We start from the raw sequence: 19,830 nt of genomic DNA on the forward strand, positions 1-19,830 counted from the left end.
GGATAGATGTGGTGCTCGAGGACATGGTATAGATGGACTTGGCAGTGATAGGTTAACGGTTGGACTCGATGATCTTAAGGGTCTTTTCCAACCTTAACGATTCTATGATTCTATCATTCTGCGATATGCCACTTAAGACATTTTATACCAAATTGTTTCTTTGGGTACTACCTATTAATGTAGACTTGGAGATATTTTATTATCTAGTGTTTCCTTTCCTGATGTGGATTAGTGAGCTCGCGGCCTAGTTACTTAACCCCTGAACCTTTCCTTACCAGGGGATTTCTTTGTCTGCTAGATTTGCGTACTATAATAGTGTAGGTTTTAGTCTTGACAACTACTGTTACTTTGACATTCTGTTTGGGAAATCAGTCAAATATGTTTGTCTCTAGAGGAGACATTTTTGTGTTGCTTTATGGATCAAGTAGCAGAAGGTGATAAAACTCACAAATAGCTTTTCCCTTTAGATTCATAAAATACACCATTTTCAATAACCTAGGATCTGTAAACTTCTGACCTCCAGATGCATGGACAAAGAATGTGTATTACTGAGAAGTGCCAGTCCAGTGCCAGTGCAGAGTTTTCTGTTAACTACTCACTTCAGCTTGGTTTACTTTTCATTGTATCATTGTGTCTTCAGGAAAAAAATAATTGTATGATAAATTGCATCAATGTAAGCATGCAAACACATTTTCACATTAAAAAATGTTGATAATTTTTTAAAAAATGTTCATAGTGTTCTGCAAAGATCAAGAATTAAACTAACAGTTCTGATTTAACTGTCACAAGTTATTTGAGGGTTTTATTCCAGAGTTTAGTGAAATACTGAAACATAATAATTTCATCTCTATGTTATTTGAATGAAAAAGATATTTTAAAGAATGCTTGGAACTATAAAGAACAGGTGATCACTCTGAGCATTCTTTCTGTGTGTACCTACTACATTAGCCAAGGCACAGAGTCTTTTTAACTGCATTTTCATTCTATATTTAACAGTATCATATGTCTGCATTTATTTACATTTAACCTATATCTTAATTTTGACCTATTTTAAAATAAGTCAATTCATGGCAGTTTTCCTGTGTGTGGACAGATGTCTCATCATACTGTTGAGTGATGTAACCAACCTTTTTTTAGTAAGTCGTCTGGTATCAGATAGATGATACCAGCTTGCTGGCACAATTAACGTTCTGCAAACTGAATGTATGCTCTTGGGGCAGTCCATTTGGATCTCTCAAATTTACAGGACAATGTACTCTGTGAATTAAACTGTATTTCATGAGCCCATAAGATAAAAAAAAGAGGCAAACAAGGGATCAGTCCTCTGTGCAGACTAGTCTGACACGTGAAATCTCAAATTCATTGCTTCATTAATTCATTAATTCTCTAGCTTGCAAATTCTCTCACTTGCAAATTTTCTAACTTCTAACTCGTGTGCCTATGAGCAACATAGTTACCTAGCTGACGATAAGAGCACTCGTTCTTCTTCCTCCGTCACAATGCGGGCGTCCCCTGTATCACACCGGGAAGCACGAAAGCCTCAGCAGTCTGGCTGCTGTTGGATCCACTTCAAAAGCTTTTTGGGTTAGCTGAAATATTTATACCTTCCAGCTTGGAAGTTTGGTCTATACCATTTCTGTAAGTTAGTGGATTCTGAAGAAACTGCCAAACAGTTACTATGCAAAAATGCAGGAGATGATGGCTGCAGGAGACAGCAAATTGCAGGTGGTAACGGTGGTGGCAGAATGGCCCTTGTCCCTTCCTGTCCATTGTGTCCTGCATACATGTTGCTTTTGCTTTGACCTAATGGCACTGCTCCCAGCATACATCAGACCTTACCATGAGCTGCGTGTTAGGCCAAAACCTGAGCAGGAACTGAGTGAACAGTCACAGGCTGTGCACAACAGAATAAATCCCTTGGGCTCTTTGATTCTGTTTTTAAAATTATATTTTCACTTTCTGTACAGGTATTTAGTATCTTGTATGAAAAAAAAGATAAAAACAAGACTGAAATACTTCTTTCTAGCAGTCTTAAGTGTCCATCTCAAAACTGGCTATCAGCCTTGATGAAGTATGCAAATTTTTCTTGCTTGTCTCATCTTCTCCTTTTCTCAACCCACTGTCACCATTGTTCTGATAATTCCCCACTGCTAATTTGTGATTTTTTTTTTTTTTAATTGGAACTCCTTTAACATTCCCTTTTGGTTCACACCTGATATAGGCAAAGATGCAACCCTGCATATTTGTTCACATGAGAGACCTTATGATGAGTTATGCCTTCCCTCTGAACCCCTTGTAGTATTACTGACTGTTTCAGAAAACAGTTTAAATTCCTGACGCATCAAGACCTCTGCTTTAATTTTTTATTCTGACCTGACAGGAATTCAGATGCATTGCCTGTAACTGCACTAGAATCAACATATTATTGCATATGTTTGATGAACCATAGAATTGGTTCAAGTTTAATTTTCAGTTACTTAGTTTCTGAATGTAACACTGTTATCAATATTCTTTGTTCTGGTTGCTCAGCAGTTTGTTGTTTAATATTGTCAAGGTACTGTTGTGTTACGGCAAAATGTTTTTCTTCTCATTTCTATGTGGGGTAAAGTTTAAGTAAAACCATATTCTTTACAGCTTGTTTTTATCTGTGAAAATTTTGGTAGCTTTTTAATTAAACAACAAGCCAAAAATGATTCAATTCACCATGAAATCCAGAAAATTGTATCTGCTCTTTAAATAGGTGCTATTTTTTTTCTATATTTGAGTTCTTTCAGTGTTTTTTTTTTTTGTTTCATTTCTGAAGATATGCAGTTAGCACATACTGTGTCTCTATGGTACATTTTTTTTTTTTAGATACGAAATGAGATATTGAATTGTGGTAAGTAGTCCAGATGCTGCATTACTTCCATACTGAGTTCTGGAACCAAGCTTTCATCTACTGTCTAGTATAAAACCCCCTTTTGTTTACTAAACTGTACTCTATATGTACCTAGACCTGAAACAGTGTTCCTAATAAGAAATCTGACATGTAAAACAATTTTTAAATCAGTTGCTCTCCAGGGAGTAAATAAGGACTGAAGTTGTCAGGACTTGATTTTAATTTGCATATCTGCTAATTTAATACCACTGTAACGGGGAGTCAGGGATAGTTCTGCAAGGTTCTTTGAGGGCTGGGAGGATTCAGAAAAGAATGCAGTTTAGACTCCCAGTACAGTTGATGAAAATCTAAGATAATCATTTCCACAGAATGGATAAAAATAATGTATAGCCTTCTTGAAAAAAACAGCATTGCACATAATTTTTCAAGGTACAGCAGATGATTACTGAAAGAAGATTTTTTGGGGGTAGTTCTTTAGAACCTTTTTTTATTTTTTAAGGTAGAGTTGACTGATGGATTGTACTGCAGTGAAATTGGCACCAGATTTGCAAGATGTATGAACATATGCATGTAAATATATCTGATGAACATAGGCATTATAATCTGTATGTCTCAAAATGGAGCTGTATCTAATTTCAAGACTTAATTGGTGAAATAAGATCATGCATATATTTTTCAGCATTAATACTTGTGTTAAAGCCAATTACATGTTGCAGAGTTCGTATTATACTACTGCTCCTATCTCTCAGTGAAGAAGGAGGCATATCTTTAAGCCTGCAACTATGTGGTTGATGTAAGCAGGACCTACTTGAATGTTGACATGCTGGTATGTAAAACTGAAAACTGAAAAGTCACGAGTCATGCTGAGAACTTGTTATAATGAATACTGGATCTAAACCATTTCTAAATCAAGGGACCAGTAACTTAGGCATGCAATAATATCTCATAAACCTCCAGTTCTGCACATAGCTGTTGGGAAGCTGGGATTCTCCAAGTCAAAGGGAGATTTCCTAGAGATAATTAATCTATTTTAAAGTAATTAACATTTCAGTTTTCTGCATGCTCACCAATCATTTCCATGTTTTTTGGTCTGAGAGCAAGACTAAATCTGTAAGACAGCCTGTGAGGATTTTAGGTAGCCCCTGCAAATTCTGTTCTGCAGGAGCAAACAGTGCAGGTCCTGACCTCTGTTCTAACTTCTGAGTTTTTCCTGGTCTAATCATATATCTGAACAGAGATTTTAGGTAAACTAGATTCTCCTCTTTTTCCCCTACCAACACCTGTCTCTGGCTGTCTCCCAACATCCGCTTCCTTCAATACTCCTGTAATGTAGTACAGTATCTCAGTTCACTGAAGGAGTTAGGTCTCCTGTGAAAGTCAGGCTGTGACCAGCTTGACTTTCTTTTTGCTACAGATTGATTTCCCTTTTTTCAGCTCTGCCATCTTTGTAGCAAAACAATGTTATACTCAGACATAATCAGATTCCATACTTGCAATCTCAGTTGCCTCTTCTCTGCTTTTGAATCACTGCTCAAATCTTTGACTCCTCCCTCCTTTCTCCATGTAGGATCTCAGTGACTTCTTAAAAAGAAAAATAAACAATAACATAATAACATAGTATGACCTTTCCCCTTCCCTGGTTTGTCTTTTCTTTCCCCTTTTCCTTGTTCAGTTTTCTTCTGTCACAGATTTGGGAAGGGCTTTTAACTCTCCTTCAGTAATCCTTCCCACTTGCTCCATTGTTTCAATCCTTCTCATCTCTTGCTTTCTTTGTATAAATTCTTTCCTTTTCTTTTGTTCTTAATCTCCATTCCCATCTGATGTTTAACTTTGAAAAGAAGTTTTTCAGTCCCTTTCATCTTTAAAAACAAGGCAAAAAAAATTTTTACTCCATTTTCCTTTAGCTACACACTGTCCCACCAGCTTTTCATCTCTCAACTGGCTGAATACACTGTTTACATGTGGAGTGCCTCTTCTCCAAAGATATCAGAGACCTTCCTCAATACAGATTCCACCTGTTATGTTAAAATGAAATGGAAATGAATGAAATGAAATGAAATGAAAAGGAAAGAACTGTCTGTCTTCTCATTCTCTGAACCTTTGTCTACCACTTTTCTACCAATTCCTCATAGAGGAAACAATCCAATTCCCTTATCTCCTGAGAATGCAAACAACCTCCCAATCAACCTATGTTGTCTCCCTTCAAACTAAAAACTTAAGTGTGCCCCAAACCCCACTGTGTCGTATTAAGAAGAAATACAACACAACTTTAGTTTGATTTGTCCTTATCTTCCAGCAAGGATGTTGATAACAAGACTAATCCCTCTTACTTAGAAAGGCAAATCTGGAAAAGACACAAAGTAATGTTGCATATCTAACATTTATTTAATGGAAGAGCAGGGGAAATAAATCCAGACAGTAAATAAAAGAAGTGAAAGTTATCACTGTTTTTATAAGTAGTCTGAGTATCAGTTTCACTAAGTTCTTCTTGTGGCAAAATAATAAATGTTAAAAGCCTTAAAGGAGGTTGCTGAACTGTTGCTACACATTATTTTCAATTCTTATATATGTTAATGACTCATTTCCCATCAGTCTAAACTGTTAATGAAAGACACATTCATTGTCTGCATTAAGGTATCATCTGCATACCTGTATTGTGCTTTATGACTATATTTATTTTTTTGGCATTTCTTTTCTTCTACCTAATATACCCAGTATATTAGCAAAATGCAGTAAAAAATACTGCAAACAATTATCACTTATTTAACAAAGGAAGTCAACATGCTTAATTTTTTACATACAGGAAATCCAGTTTTATTCTTGTTTTTATGACAGGTTGTCATAGAGCATTAAACCACTCAGTACACAAAAGACAGAGATAGAGGGAGGACTTTCAACCATTTCCTATTATTGCCTCCCTTCAAATCCAGAAAGAAAAGATAATCTTGTAGTTAAAAATATATATATGTACATATTGTATAAACTGGGGAAGACTAAGAAAAATGTCCAGCTTTGAGGCAGACGTCCTATATTAAGAACATTGAATTTCTCTGCCTCAGTTCCTCCTCTGTAAACTGTAGTACATAACTGTAGTTCTTTTCTTAGATCTCTTGCCTCTTTTTAAACTTTAAATTATTAGTCGTAATGACTATATCTTGCTTTTTGTTTATACAATGTCTGCCATAATCAAATTCTGTCTTTTTCATTAAAATACAATCAATAAGTAACAATAGGCATGGGATCTCATTGCAAATTAAAAAAGCCTTAGGGTAGGCTGAAATTTATCAGCCCCTGGAGACAAAGATTGCTAGAGTATACTGTGTTTTGGCTATATTTTCAGATACGGTGTGCATTTGTGTGCGAAAGTAAAAAATGAGGAATGGCAGTCAGTAATATAGCTCTGACAATGCTAATTTTATTTAATTTTCATTTATTCCTTTACACAGATATTGTTAGCTGGTTTAAAGCCAGTTTGGGGGGTTTCATCCCCAACCGCAAGAAACTAAGCATGCTGTATAATCAAACATCAGTCAAGAAAAGGATACTGAGATAGTGAGTTCACAGCAGAGGGAGCTGAAGAGTCTGTGAAATCTGACTAAATTATAATAACACAGGACTTAGAACTAAATTGGTCGAATAGCACAAAATTTTAGGTATACTTTTTAGCACATTAAAGAACTGTTTTTAAGAACAGTTAGTTGGAGAGCCCACATTATTCTCAATTTAATATTAAATAGTGAACTGAAGTTAATTTAAGACAGGATAACTGAAGAGATGGTCTGGATGTTACATAAGAGAATGACAGTTCCTTAGAAGCCAGTGTGCTACTGAATGGGAAGTTAAGGTAAACTGGGATGGTTAACCAGTACAGTTTGAAATCCTGCTTGAAATAAACAAAAACCTATGGAAATTTGGAAAATTTTAGTGAAGAGCAAATAGAAAGGATCATAAATTTCAGCAAGCAATGTTTAAGGGGAAATTAAAAGGCTGAAAATGCATTTTCAGGACTGTGCGCAAAAGTGCAAAACTAAACCAATTCTTAAAGTTTATTAAAAAACAGAAAGCCTGCAAAAGAACTGAGGGTTAAGAAAGCTAAACTGAGAAATATTTCACTGTTTAAAAATTAGGGCTAATCCATATAATACTTAACTGTCATAGCAAACTAGAACAATGGAGGAAAGAGTCTGGACCATTGTAGGTGGTTCAGTGAAGACCTGTGTAATTGTGGTCCAGAAAACTGATCAAGATAAAATTAAAACCAGAAGGGAAGATTAGATGGATTAATCTGAATTCCTGTCTATATCAGACAAGTTTCACTCAAGATTTCTGTATCAAGTCAAAAAACTTTATCTAGACTACATGTTTTGTCCCTATAATAAGAGCATGGGTCACAGAAGAGACCAAGGGATTTCCAGTGCTGAAGGATATTGATTAGGTAAGACATTCTCAGAAGGTTGCAGCAGAGAAACCCTATCCTGTGCTTCAGAAGAGAGTGGAAAAATACCCTTGGTCCCTGTCATTGTAGTGGTCATGGTCACAACCTATGAGGGTTACCCAACCCATGGGTGTGTAAAGGTTGTGACTGTGGGGTTTTCAGGATTCTGCAATACACAAGGACATGGAGATCTGGGTTTCTGAGAATTTCTTTATTACAAATTACTACAAAACTACTATTAGTAAAAACAAATAGACACACACACTACAAAATTACTGTTAGGAAAGCAAGTGCATATATATTACAAGAGTACAGCAAATATATGTCTATTACAAGTTATTACAGAATTCCAACTGGTGAAGCAAGTAAATACTTATGAACCTTTATCCATGCGCGTGCCTATAAATATATTATATGAGATGTTACTGGTACGACACTCACCAAACTGCTCCCAGGAGTGGGGCTAATTGATGATGGAAAAGTCTCACTTCAAACATGATCCATGTCATGGAATCCAGAGTCAGCCAGGCAACAAAACCATAAGCCAAACTCTTATTCTCAAATGCTCCTGGATGCTAAAAGGCAATCAACTAAAGCCAGTAAGCACAATATTTTCTTATGATTGGTGCCATAATGCAGGGCAACAAGTGTTGCAAGCATGTTGAGGGCAGTGCAAGCAATCCAGTTCTCCCTAGGGCTAAAGTAAAGGAAGGAAAGAAATAGAGATACTTGGGCTCCAGTGCACACAAGCTAACTAATTTCTTTCTAAAAGTGGATAAGATCATAACTTTAAAAAACCAAAAAAACCAGTTTCACCTTAAATACTGCCAGCCAGTAGTAAGTCACCTCTCTTTGTGAGTGAATTGAGTTTTATAATCCTGACTTCTAAAAAATATCAGTTAATGTTGAATACCATTTGATTTTATCAATATAATTTTAACTTCCGGCTACTGAATCTTTGTTATGCTCCTGTCAGTAAGACTGACAAGTCCTATATAATTAGAAGTTTTCCCTTATGTAAGTGCCTATACCTACAGACTGAATAATTTTAAATCTTCTGTCATAAGGTCACAAACATTTGCTTCATAAGATGTGTTGTCCAGTGGCTCGTCACTTTTTATAATTATCCTTAGGAAATTCCAGTATTTCCAGAACTGAATGCAGTATTCTATTTGCAGACATGCCAGTGTTTGGTTTACACATTTATCACGTAAATTTGTAATCCCTCTTAGTATATAAACAAAACTATATTAATATAATAGATGCATAAATTAATATATACACAAATATATATACATGACAGAACATGCAGTGAAAAACACTGCTTAAATGTTCACATGATGTATTAAGCTGGGGGTCAAACCCACTAACTTTTCTGACACAAGCATTTTATATTTAATCTGCTCTTGTTGGCAGTACTGGCTTTTGATAGCTTATTTTGTCTTCACTTTACAGTATTTGTGAAACTATGAGTTAAGGAAGTTTTTTCCATAGCTATCTAAAAATATTCCTAAATTTGAAATTATTTATGATAACACAGGAAGGTAAGCTTGTATAAGACATGCATAATAAACAAGGTAGAAAATATGGAAAATTTTATAAACTCATGAAAAATGAGTGGTATGGTGTCATCTGGCTACTGTGTGCAATAATGATCATCACAGCTTCAAAAAAGGATATTACTGCATAAATAGCAAGTACAGAAAGACAATAAGAATGATGAAGAACATGGAAACATAGATATGTGACATAGAATATATTAAAGCTGTGACATAGAATATATTAAAGCTAATTACACAACTAATTTTCTTTCATGTCTCAACTCATACTTTCTCCAAAACTGTCCTATTCCTGTATTTTGATTCAAAAGAAGTAACAATCATATAAAAAAAAATCACTGTTATTTGTTTCGTAACTAGAATTACTAGGAGTGGCTGGAGAGCAGCCCTGCAGAAAGGGATCTGGGGGTGCTGGTTGACAGCAGGCTCAATAGGAGTCAGCAGCATGCCCTGGCAGCCAAGAGGGCAAACCGCACCCTGGGGTGCATCAAACACAGTATAATCAGCCAGTCAAAAGAAGTGATGGTCCCGCTGTATTTAGTGTTGGTGTGGCCTCACCTGGAGTACTGTGTGCAGTTCTGGGCCCCACAATTTAAGAAGGATGTGAAGGTCCTTGAATGCATCCAGAGGAGTGGCAACAAAGCTGGAGGAAGGGCTGGAAGGCACAGCCTATGAGGAGCAGCTGAGGACTCTGGGTTTGTCTAGTTTGGAGAAAAGGAGGCTAAGGGGTGACCTCATTGTTCTCTACAGCTTCTTGAGGAGGGGAAGTGGAGAGGGAAGTGCTGATCTCTTCTCCCTGGGATCCAGTGACAGGATGCCTAGGAATGGTTCAAAGCTTCATCAGGGGAGGTTTAGACTGGACATTAGGAAGCATTTCTTTACCGACAGGGTGGTCAAGCCCTGGAACAGGTTTCCTAGAGAGGTGGTCGATGCCCCAAGCCTGTCAGTGTTTAAGAGGCATTTGGACAATGCCCTTAACAACAAGCTTTAAGTTTTGGTCAGCCCTGAACTGGTCAGGCAGTTGGACTAGATGATCGTTGTCAGTCCCTTCCAACTGAACTGTTCTATACTATTCTATTCTAAAATTAAAAAAATTGTGAAGACAGAACTGCTGAAAGGAAAAAAAAAAAATCTCACTATGTCTATTTAGGCTGTAGAACTCCCTGCCATTTAAAGAATGAAAGTTAGAGTACAAGATATCAAAAGGGATTTGACATTCATGTGGATAACAGCAACATCCAGAATGATTGCTATCAAAATATTTGAAAGTATGTTTAAATTTGATATTTCAGTGATTAAGCAAACATCTAGCATTAGAGGTGTCCTGGTTTCGGCTGGGATAGAGTTAATTTTCTTCCTAGTAGCTGGTCAGGATGGCTGACCCAGACTGGCCAAAGGGCTATTCCATACCATATGACGTCATGCTCAGTATATAAACTGGGGGAGTTGGCCGGGGGGCAGTGATTGCTGCTCGGGGACAGGCTGGGCACTGGTCAGTGGGTGGTGAGCAATTGCATTGTGCATCACTTTTATCATTATTATTGTTATTTGCTCTTCCTCTGCTGTGCTATTAAACTGTTTTTATCTCAATCCATGGGTTTTACTTTTTTTTTCCCCATTCTCTCCCCCATCCCACCACGGGGGTGGGGAGGGTGAGCAAGCAGCTGTGTGGTGCTTGGTTGCCAACTGGGGTTAAACCACAGCAGTCCTTTTTGGCGCCCAATGTGGGGCTCGAAGGGTTGAGATAACGACAGATCTGACCAAAGCATGTTAAAAAAAATTTGTGATATGCATTCATTATATTAGTTTAATAGTCGCTGGTTGCAATGTCGATTTATTTCCTCTCAGAGTTGTGTTATGTAACACCTTACTTGCCATATGCACTCCCTGTGGCGCTGCTTATCACCTCTGGGAGTTGGATTAAAGTTACCGCTTTGCTGTACTGTGTAACACCGGGTTATGGTATGATAAAATTATCGTTCATGAAATTTTATTCAGAGCTGCTGTCATCCCTGTACTTCGGGAGCCATCTCTCAGAAACTATTAATAATTACACTTTTTCCTCTTCTCCTCAGAGAACCAATTTATGGGGGAGACGGGGGGGACACATTCCCCCACTCCTTCACCTTCCCTTTCTCATTCAGGCTAGTTACAATAGCTCTTGAGAATTTTTAATATCCTTGGGATGTTCAAACCAGCATGCTCCTATTGCTATGTCTCCTGAACGTATTCCAGGTCTTGCTTAGGTTTAAACAACTATTTAAGAATACTATACAGAGATCTACCCCCACAGTGGGCACTGCGGCTACTCAAACATTGGCGACAGGCACTGCAGCTACTCCAACCCCTGCGACAGGCACTGCAGCTACTCCAACCCCCGTGACATGTGCTGCAGCTACTCAAACCCTGGCGACAGGCACTGCGGATAAACCAGGGAACCAACCCGTGCTGGTATCAGTTGCCCCTATACACAAGAAGAAATACTGGAAGCGGAAGTCAGCTTGTTTAGAAAGGGATGAGGAAGCTCCTCCTAGAGAGGGAACAGGAGGAAGAAGCATATTGTCTCGAAAGCGAGGAGGCAGACTACTCTAAAACAGAGCCATCACAAGAACAAGAGGAGGAAGAGGAAGAACTCATAAATGAGATGGTAACCACCCAATCTCTATCCCTGAGTGAGCTGCAAGATATTCAAAAAGATCGTCCAGGTGAGCACATTGTCACCTGACTGCTCCAATGCTCGGATAATGGGGCCAGTAGCCTGGAATTAGAGGGTAGGGAAGCCAAGCAGCTGGAATCCCTTTCTAGGGAAGGGGGCATTGACAAAGTAATTGGAAAAGGGGTAAAAGCCCTCAGCCTCTGGAGGTGACTCCTGTCAGGTATGAAGGAAAGATATCCCTTCAAGGAAGATGTTATATGTCACCCAGGCAAGTGGACCACCATGGAGAGAGGTATCCAGTACCTGAGGGAATTAGCCATGCTGGAGGTGACTTATGGTGACCTGGACAATGAGCAGTTATCCAAAGATCCAGATGAAGTCAGGTGCACATGACCCATGTGGCAGAAGTTTGTACGTAGTGCACCATTGTGGTATGCCAACTCATTGGCAGTAATGACCTGGAAAGATGAAGAGGGACCAATGGTGGATGAAATGGCTGGCAAACTCCGACAATACGAAGAAAGTCTCTCTTCCTCCCTCATCTCGGCTGTGGAGAAACTGGTCCAGCAACTCAAAGAGGATAGATCCTACTCCTCACCTGTATGGACCAGTATCTCAGCCATTAGGAGTAAGCATCCCTCTGCTCAAGAGAGAAGATATAGTGGATACACACCACGGGGCACCTTGTGGTTTTACCTGCGTGATCACGGAGAGGACATGAGGAAGTGGGATGAAAACCTACCTTGACCCTAAAGGTACGGGTACGTGAGTTGCAAGGAAAAACAATCACACAAGGGGGTCCTCCCAGGAGAGTTGCGGCTCCAGTTTCCAGCAAGCAGTTCCCCAGACAGAGTAGAAGGGCTAATCCTACTTCTGATCTTAATGAAGGAACTCCTGATTCATATCAACAAGTGAGAAATGAACACTATGACCAGGACTAGAGGGGCCCTGCTTCCAGACAGGTGGAGGAAAGGGACAACCGGGTTTATTGGACTGTGTGGATTCGATGGCCTGGAACATCAGACCCACAGGAGTATAAGGCTCTAGTGGACATCGGTATACAGTGTACCCTAATGCCATCAACCCCGAGGGTTTTGAGCCGGGGATACAGAGGATCCAAGGCCTGCTATACTCCAACTGAAAAAGAGATATTGGCAGCATATGAAGGGGCTCAAGCTGCTTCGGAAGTGATTGGTACTGAAGCACAGCTCCTCCTGGCACCCTGACTGACGGTGCTGGGCTGGATGTTCAAAGGGAGGGTCCCCTGTACACATCATGCAACTGATGGTACATGGAGTAAGTGGGTCGCACTAATCATACAACGTGCTCAAATAGTGTCGTGGTTTAACCCCAGCTAGCAACTAAGCACCACGCAGTAACTCGCACACTCCCCCCTTGGTGGGATGGGGGAGAAAATCAGAAGGGTAAAAGGAAGAAAACTCGTGGGTTGAGATAAGAACAGTTTAATAATTGAAGAAAAATAAATTAGAACAGTTAAATAGGCAAAGCAAAAACCGTGCACGCAAACAAAGCAAAACAAGGAATTCATTCACTACTTCCCATCGTCAGGCAGGTATTCAGCCATCTCCAGGAAAGCAGGGCTCCATCACGCGTAACGGTTACTTGGGAAGACAAACACCATGACGCTCAATGTCCCCCCCTTCCTTCTTCTTCCCCCAGCTTATATACTGAGCATGACATCATATGGTATGGAATAACCCTTTGGCCAGTCTGGGTCAGCTCCCCCCTCCCCCCACGGGCTGTCCTCCCTCCCAGCCCCCCCCCGTGCACCCTCCCAGCCCCCCCCCCCCGCACCCGGTAGAGCATGGGAAGTTGAAAAAGTCCTTGACCAGTGTGAGAGCCACTTAGCAACTATTTAGCAACAGCTTAGCACTACTTAGCAAGAACCAAAACATCAGTGTATCAGCGACATTGTTCTCATCCTAAACCCAAAACACAGCCCCATACCGCTACCAAGAAAATTAACTCTATCCCAGCTGAAACCAGGACAAACAGGAAACCCCAAACGCCCGGGAATCTTGGAAGTGATCATGGACTGGCCAGAAGGCAAAGATTTCGGAATATCACCAGAGGAGGAGGTGACGCGTGCTGAGGAGGCCCCACTGTGTAATCAACTGCCAGAAAATGAGAAGCAATATGCCCTGTTCACTGATGGGTCCTGTTGTCTTGTGGGGAAGCATCGGAGGTGGAAAGCTGCCATATGGAGTCCTGTATGACAAGTTGCAGAAACTGCTGAAGGAGAAGGGGAATCGAGTCAGTTTGCAGAGGTGAAAGCCATCCAGCTGGCTTTAGATATTGCTGAATGAGAAAAGTGGCCAATGCTCTCTCTCTATACTGACTCATGGATGGTGGCAAATGCCAAATGGAAGCAGAGCAACTGGCAGTGCAGAGGCAAACCCATCTGGGCTGCCGCACTGTGGCAAGATATCGCTGCCTGGATAGAGAACCTGGTTGTAAGAGTACGCCACGTAGATGCTCACATACCCAAGAGTCAGGCCACTGAAGAACATCAAAACAACCAGAAGGTGGATCAGGCTGCTAAGATTGAAGTGGCTCAGGTGGATCTGGACTGGGAACGTAAGGGTGAGCTATTTCTATCTCAGTCAGCCCATGACGCCTCAGGCCATCAAGGAAGGGATGCAACATAGAGATGGGCTCGTGATCGAGGGGTGGACTTGACCATGGACACTATTGCACAAGTCATCCATGAATGCGAGACATGCGCTGCAATCAAGCAACCCAAGCGGTTCAAGCCTCTCTGGTATGGAGGATGATGGCTGAAATATCAATATGGGGAGGCCTGGCAGATCGATTATATATCACACTCCCACAAACCTGCCAAGGCAAGTGCCATGTGCTTACAGTGGTGGAAGCAACCACCGGATGGCTGGAAACATATCCCGTGCCCCATGCCACCGCCCGGAACACTATCCTGGGCCTTGAAAAGCAAGTCCTATGGCGACATGGCACCCCAGAAAGAATTGAGTGAGACAACGGGACTCATTTCCGAAACAACCTCATAGACACCTGGGCCAAAGAGCATGGCATTGAGTGGGTATATCACATCCCCTATCACGCACCAGCCTCCGGGAAAATCGAACGATACAATGGACTGTTAAAGACTACACTGAGAGCAGTGGGTGCTGGGACATTCAAACATTGGGATACACATTTAGCAAAGGCCCCCTGGTTTGTCAACACTAGGGGATCTGCCAATTGAGCTGGCCCTGCCCAGTCAAGCCGTTTACGTACTGTAGAAGGGGATAAAGTCCCTGTAGCGCAGATAAAAAATATGCTGGGGAAGACAGTCTGGGTTACTCCTGCCTCAGGCAAAGGCAAACCCATTCGTGGGATTGCTTTTGCTCAAGGACCTGGGTGCACTTGGTGGGTGATGCGGGAGGATGGGGAAGTCTGATGTGTACCTCAAGGGGATTTGATTTTGGGTGAAAATAGCCAATGAACTGAACTAGATAATGTTAGTTGCTATATGCTACTGTATGTCATCACTTCTGTGATGGCTATGTGCCATATGAATAGTGTTACAGTAAGAGTCACCCGAATTAATGAAGAATGAACTTTGATGAAACCAAGCAAGTGCAGCAGTGATGGAACCAGAACTGGCTTCAGCATGCAACAATCCACCACCACACACCCTCTCTCCTGCCCTGAAAGACTGTTATGACAGATGGAGCCCAAAGTCACAGACTAAATGAACTTGGTGGACATTTTAGAGGGATGGCTCGTGGACTAAGGGAATGATATCTGTATGTATCTATCAAAAAACAAGAAAAGTGGTGGTGATTAATTGGAATGTATTGGAAAGGGTAGGACCTGGACATGACATATATGGTGCGGAATAAGGGGTGGATACTGTCCTGGTTTCAGCTGGGATAGAGTTAATTTTCTTCTTGGTAGCCAGTATGGGGCTGTGTTTTGGATTTAGGATGAGAAGAATGTTGATAACACACTGATGTTTCAGTTGTTGCTAAGTAGTGCTTACACTAGTCAAGGAGTTTCCGGCTTCCCATGCTCTGCCAGGTGCACAAGAAGCTGGGAGGGGGCACAGCCAGGACAGCTGACCCAGACTGGCCAAAGGGCTATTCCATTCCATATGACATCATGCTCAGTATTGGTCAGTGGGTGGTGAGCAATTGCATTGTGCATCACTTGTTTTGTATATTCTTTTATCTTTATTATTATTATTATTATTATTATTATTATTATTATTATTATTATTATTATTATTATTACTTCCTCTGCTGTCCTGTTAAACTCTCTTTATCTCAACCCACAGGTTTTACTTTTTTTTTCCCCATTCTCTCCCCCATCCCACCGCGGGGGTGGGGAGGGTGAGCAAGCGGCTGTGTGGTGCTTGGTTGCCGACTGGGGTTAAAGCACAAGAGGCCAAGGTGAAATACAATGCCATGATCCAATTACCGCCTCTGCTTTCAGCTTTCTCTCACGTTTTTCATACTGTCTTCTCTTAAAGATAGGATAGGGTACTAGAAGGATCTCATGTCCAGCGCAGCCTAGCTCAGCAATTTTTTTTCCCCAGCAGTATTGCTAGGGGCATAAGGCTAAAATCTGTCTAATTCTGTTTTTATTTAGGGTCATAACAATAACTTCTTTGTCATATAGTGTGTGTGTGTTGAAAGATTCTCTGTGTTTTGGTCTGACTCGTTTTGAAATAGCACTTCTTAGTTATGACTGATGAAAATGTTATTTTAAAAAGATGTTGATTTTTTTTCTTTTCAGTTTTTTTTCTTCTTTTGCTTCTTTATTTGCCTATTCTTTTTTCTCTCTTGTTATGAAAACTTAATTTCTTCTTTTCCTTCTTCTCCCTACTCACCACTTGTCCTCTTTCCTGGCTACAATTGTAGTCATTTCTTTATCTTATCTTCAGTCACCTGTATCTCTCCTCAGTCTTATCATCGCTCTATTCCTCAAATGCATATCAGTCATCCCCTGTTCCACAGAATTTTTTTTTGGCTAAACAATCTTGCTGCCACATGTCTAAGACAATGTCTTAAGTACTTTGCTGCTTGATTAATTTTCCAGCAGTAGAAAGCTTTTTTTTTTTTTTGGAAAAAAAAAAAAGTTTTTGGGATATGGCATTAAAAAAATTAACAAGACACACTGGAGTACGTGTGGCTTGTGCTTCCATTATTACACTTAAAATTTTCAAGAGCTGAATCTAGTCAACTGGCAGTCTTTTAATATTACCTAAATGTGGTTGTACATTATCTTTTTGTAATATCGAAGCATAAAGGACTCAAATTTTAAGACGTGTGTTTTAACTCCACTTGTTTTATAGGAGTTAAGTTTATTGAGTTATGATTATTGCAGTTTATTTGTATCTGTGGAAAAATACTGTTTTCAAACTCTCACTACTGCAGGTTTGAATTATCGGAGATTTTTCATAGTACAGTGAGATCTCACTCACTAAAACTGCATTTTATTTCATTAAAAAAACCCCTCATAAATAGTTTTGAAATAATTGAATAGCATAAAAATAGTATTGTAATCTTGTATCAAATAATAAATATACATTTCAACATCTGATTCAAATAACATTTGGTTTGTTTGAGAACATTTCTGTTGTTGACATCTTGATTCATAAACATGTGAAAGTTTATTATTTTGAGAGTAAAATACGTTTACCTTTTATGATAATTATCAGTACAATTTTATTGAACCAAATTTTATAGGAAAATGCTTTTTAATTACATGCTCGCCTTCCCCATCGTTGCTGTCAGTTTTGATTACTTTTACTATGGAAACAGTTTTCCAAAACAGAAAAATACTTCATTTCAGAAAACATGGAAGAATATGCCTTTTTATTTTCAAAATAAACTTTGTCATTTATTTTACTATTTAATTTTATTTCATTATATTATTATTTTATGGTCATGACATATCAAATCCTGCTAAAATTTCAAAATCCTAAAAATTCAGTTTTGAATAAAATTATCTAATAATAATTCTCCAAACTACCTGAGGTATTACACTTTCATAACACACACACAGAAGTGATATCTGTCTATGAATTACATACAGAAATATGGAAATCAAATATAAAGCTTTTACACTAAAGGAATAAAAGTTACTCTGTTAATTTTTATTCTGACATAGATTTACAGTATATAAACAATATGAATAGTTATATTCATTTTCTTATCAAGCCTTTTCCAAGTACATTTTGAAGAATTATAACTGAGAAAATGCTTTCTATTGAAAATATGGAAAAACGTTGTGGTCCCTGACCAGCATACTTTATTTACAGTAAGTAATGATGAAGAGGGTGGAATAAAAAATTCTTCTGAAGTCTGTCAATGACAGCAGCATGTGCTCTCTGGAGTTTTCTTTTGATTCCTCCTTCAAGAGAAGAAAAAGAGAGCACTTTTAGCACTGAGTTCAGTATAAGTATGAATGAATGCAAATGTTAGATTAACATCTAATAGTAATACTGTTGGTAACACTAATATAGGAAGCACATTTTCCTTGTTTCAAAAACAAGATTTCTGATATGGTTATCAAAAATTCATTTTCTTCCTACCGACTTTCTCATACATGCCCTTATTGATAAAATCAAGTGGGTTTTGCATCATTCATATTTAATACAGAAACAAAGTTTTTTTCTCCTAGAAAGGATACTAAATAGTTATTCCAAATAGTATATTTATTATGTTAAAAAAATATACAGTGAACTAAATAAGATGTCATAGAGTAATTTTGATGTTTAGAGGCTAGGAGAGTAATTGATAGGATTTTTAACAGTGAAGGAGGAAGTTAATTTTTAAGAAAGTGTACATGCAGTGCTTGGTAGTGGTGGTAGCTTGGCCTGAAATTATTAACAGTTAGAGGGTTTGAGTATGCTCAGAGCTCAAGGCAGCTTGTGTACACACTACTAAATGTTCTTCTGTGGAGAGCCTAAACTAAAAAAAAAAACTGTGGAAGGATTCTGATAACAGAGTATGATCATCTAGCTTAAGTGTAAGATTCATTTTTAATGCCCACGGGAGAGAAATGCTTTACTGAGCCACAAGTTTTCATTTAACCCCCTTCACTGATGAGTTGTACATGTCAACAGTTGATCTCTCTTAAATTTTAACTTTTATAAATATCATATTTTCTGATCAAACATAATAGTTCCATGACATATTTATTCCTAAGCAGCAGTGTGCCAGATTTCCCTTCACTGTCTAAAGAAGCATCTCATCATTTTGTTTTTAAATGAAAATATTTGTATTTTAAAATATTTTTACATTTAAAATTATTCTTATATATTTGATACTTGCAGGTTACTTTATATAAAAAGAAATACTGAGATTTCTAGTGAGTGCAAGGAACATGTTCATTTTCCTCTAAGGCAGTATTCATGCATAGACCTTGTGCATAATTGCATTTGATATAATTGCAGACAGTATCTTCGAGAGTTAATATCTTCCAGAAAAGGGGCAGAGTGGTGCAGTGTCAGTTAGGGAGAGAGAGAAAACATACTTGATTATGTTTCTTTGGTTCATTTATGGGAAATATTACTCTAGTACAAGGTCAAGTATATTAGTTCACCAGGATTTTATAGCAGGGATTTTTGCTGTTGCTCTGTAGTGGTCACAGTCACGACCTATGAGGGTTACCCAACCAGTGGGAGTGTAAAGATTGTGACTGTGGTGTTTTCAGGATTCTGCATACACAAGGACATGGAGATCTGGGTTTCTGAGAATTTCTTTATTAAAAATTACTACAAAACTGCTATTAGTAAAAGCAAATATATATATATATATATATACACACACACACACACCAAAATTACCACTAGGAAAGCAAGTTATATTACAAGAGTACAGCAAATATATATATAACCGACAGAAAAGTCTCACTTCAAAGATGATCCGTGTCATGGAGTCCAGAGTCAGCCAGGCATCCCTGGTGAGGGCCTGGTCTGTCTGGGAGATCTCGTGCAGGGAAGCTCTTGCAGAGAGGCTCTTGCAGTGAGGCTCATTTTGGGTAGGTAGCGAGTTACTTTTTATACCTTTTTTGGTATAGATGCACCAAAAATGGGCATAGGACATCAGTTCCCAGAATAGTTGTTGCTGACTCCAGTTTTCCTGGAAGGTCAGTTCTTTATCACAGTTTCTTTGTCCTGCACCCATCAGGGTTTCTTTGCCCTGCCAACTACCCCCTGTGAAGGAGGTTTCAGCTTATCAGGGGTGTCTCCTGACTGGCTAAGGAGATATCCTTCTTTGTCAGTATGTTTACCAGGTCACCTTTGTGCCAGCTC

General features: G+C 39.1%; 1 protein-coding gene across 6 annotated transcripts in view; it reads left to right on the forward strand.

Moving 5' to 3' along the window:
• The window catches only part of LOC148054193 (single-stranded DNA-binding protein 2-like), a 250,001-nt gene that overhangs the window by 112,168 nt on the left and 118,003 nt on the right, over nucleotides 1-19,830 (forward strand). The gene's annotated exons all lie outside the window — the stretch shown is intronic.

Source organism: Nipponia nippon, unplaced genomic scaffold, assembly GCF_047370975.1.
Source record: "Nipponia nippon isolate SJK-2023a ecotype South Korea unplaced genomic scaffold, ASM4737097v1 scaffold_33, whole genome shotgun sequence".
NCBI lineage: Eukaryota > Metazoa > Chordata > Aves > Pelecaniformes > Threskiornithidae > Nipponia > Nipponia nippon.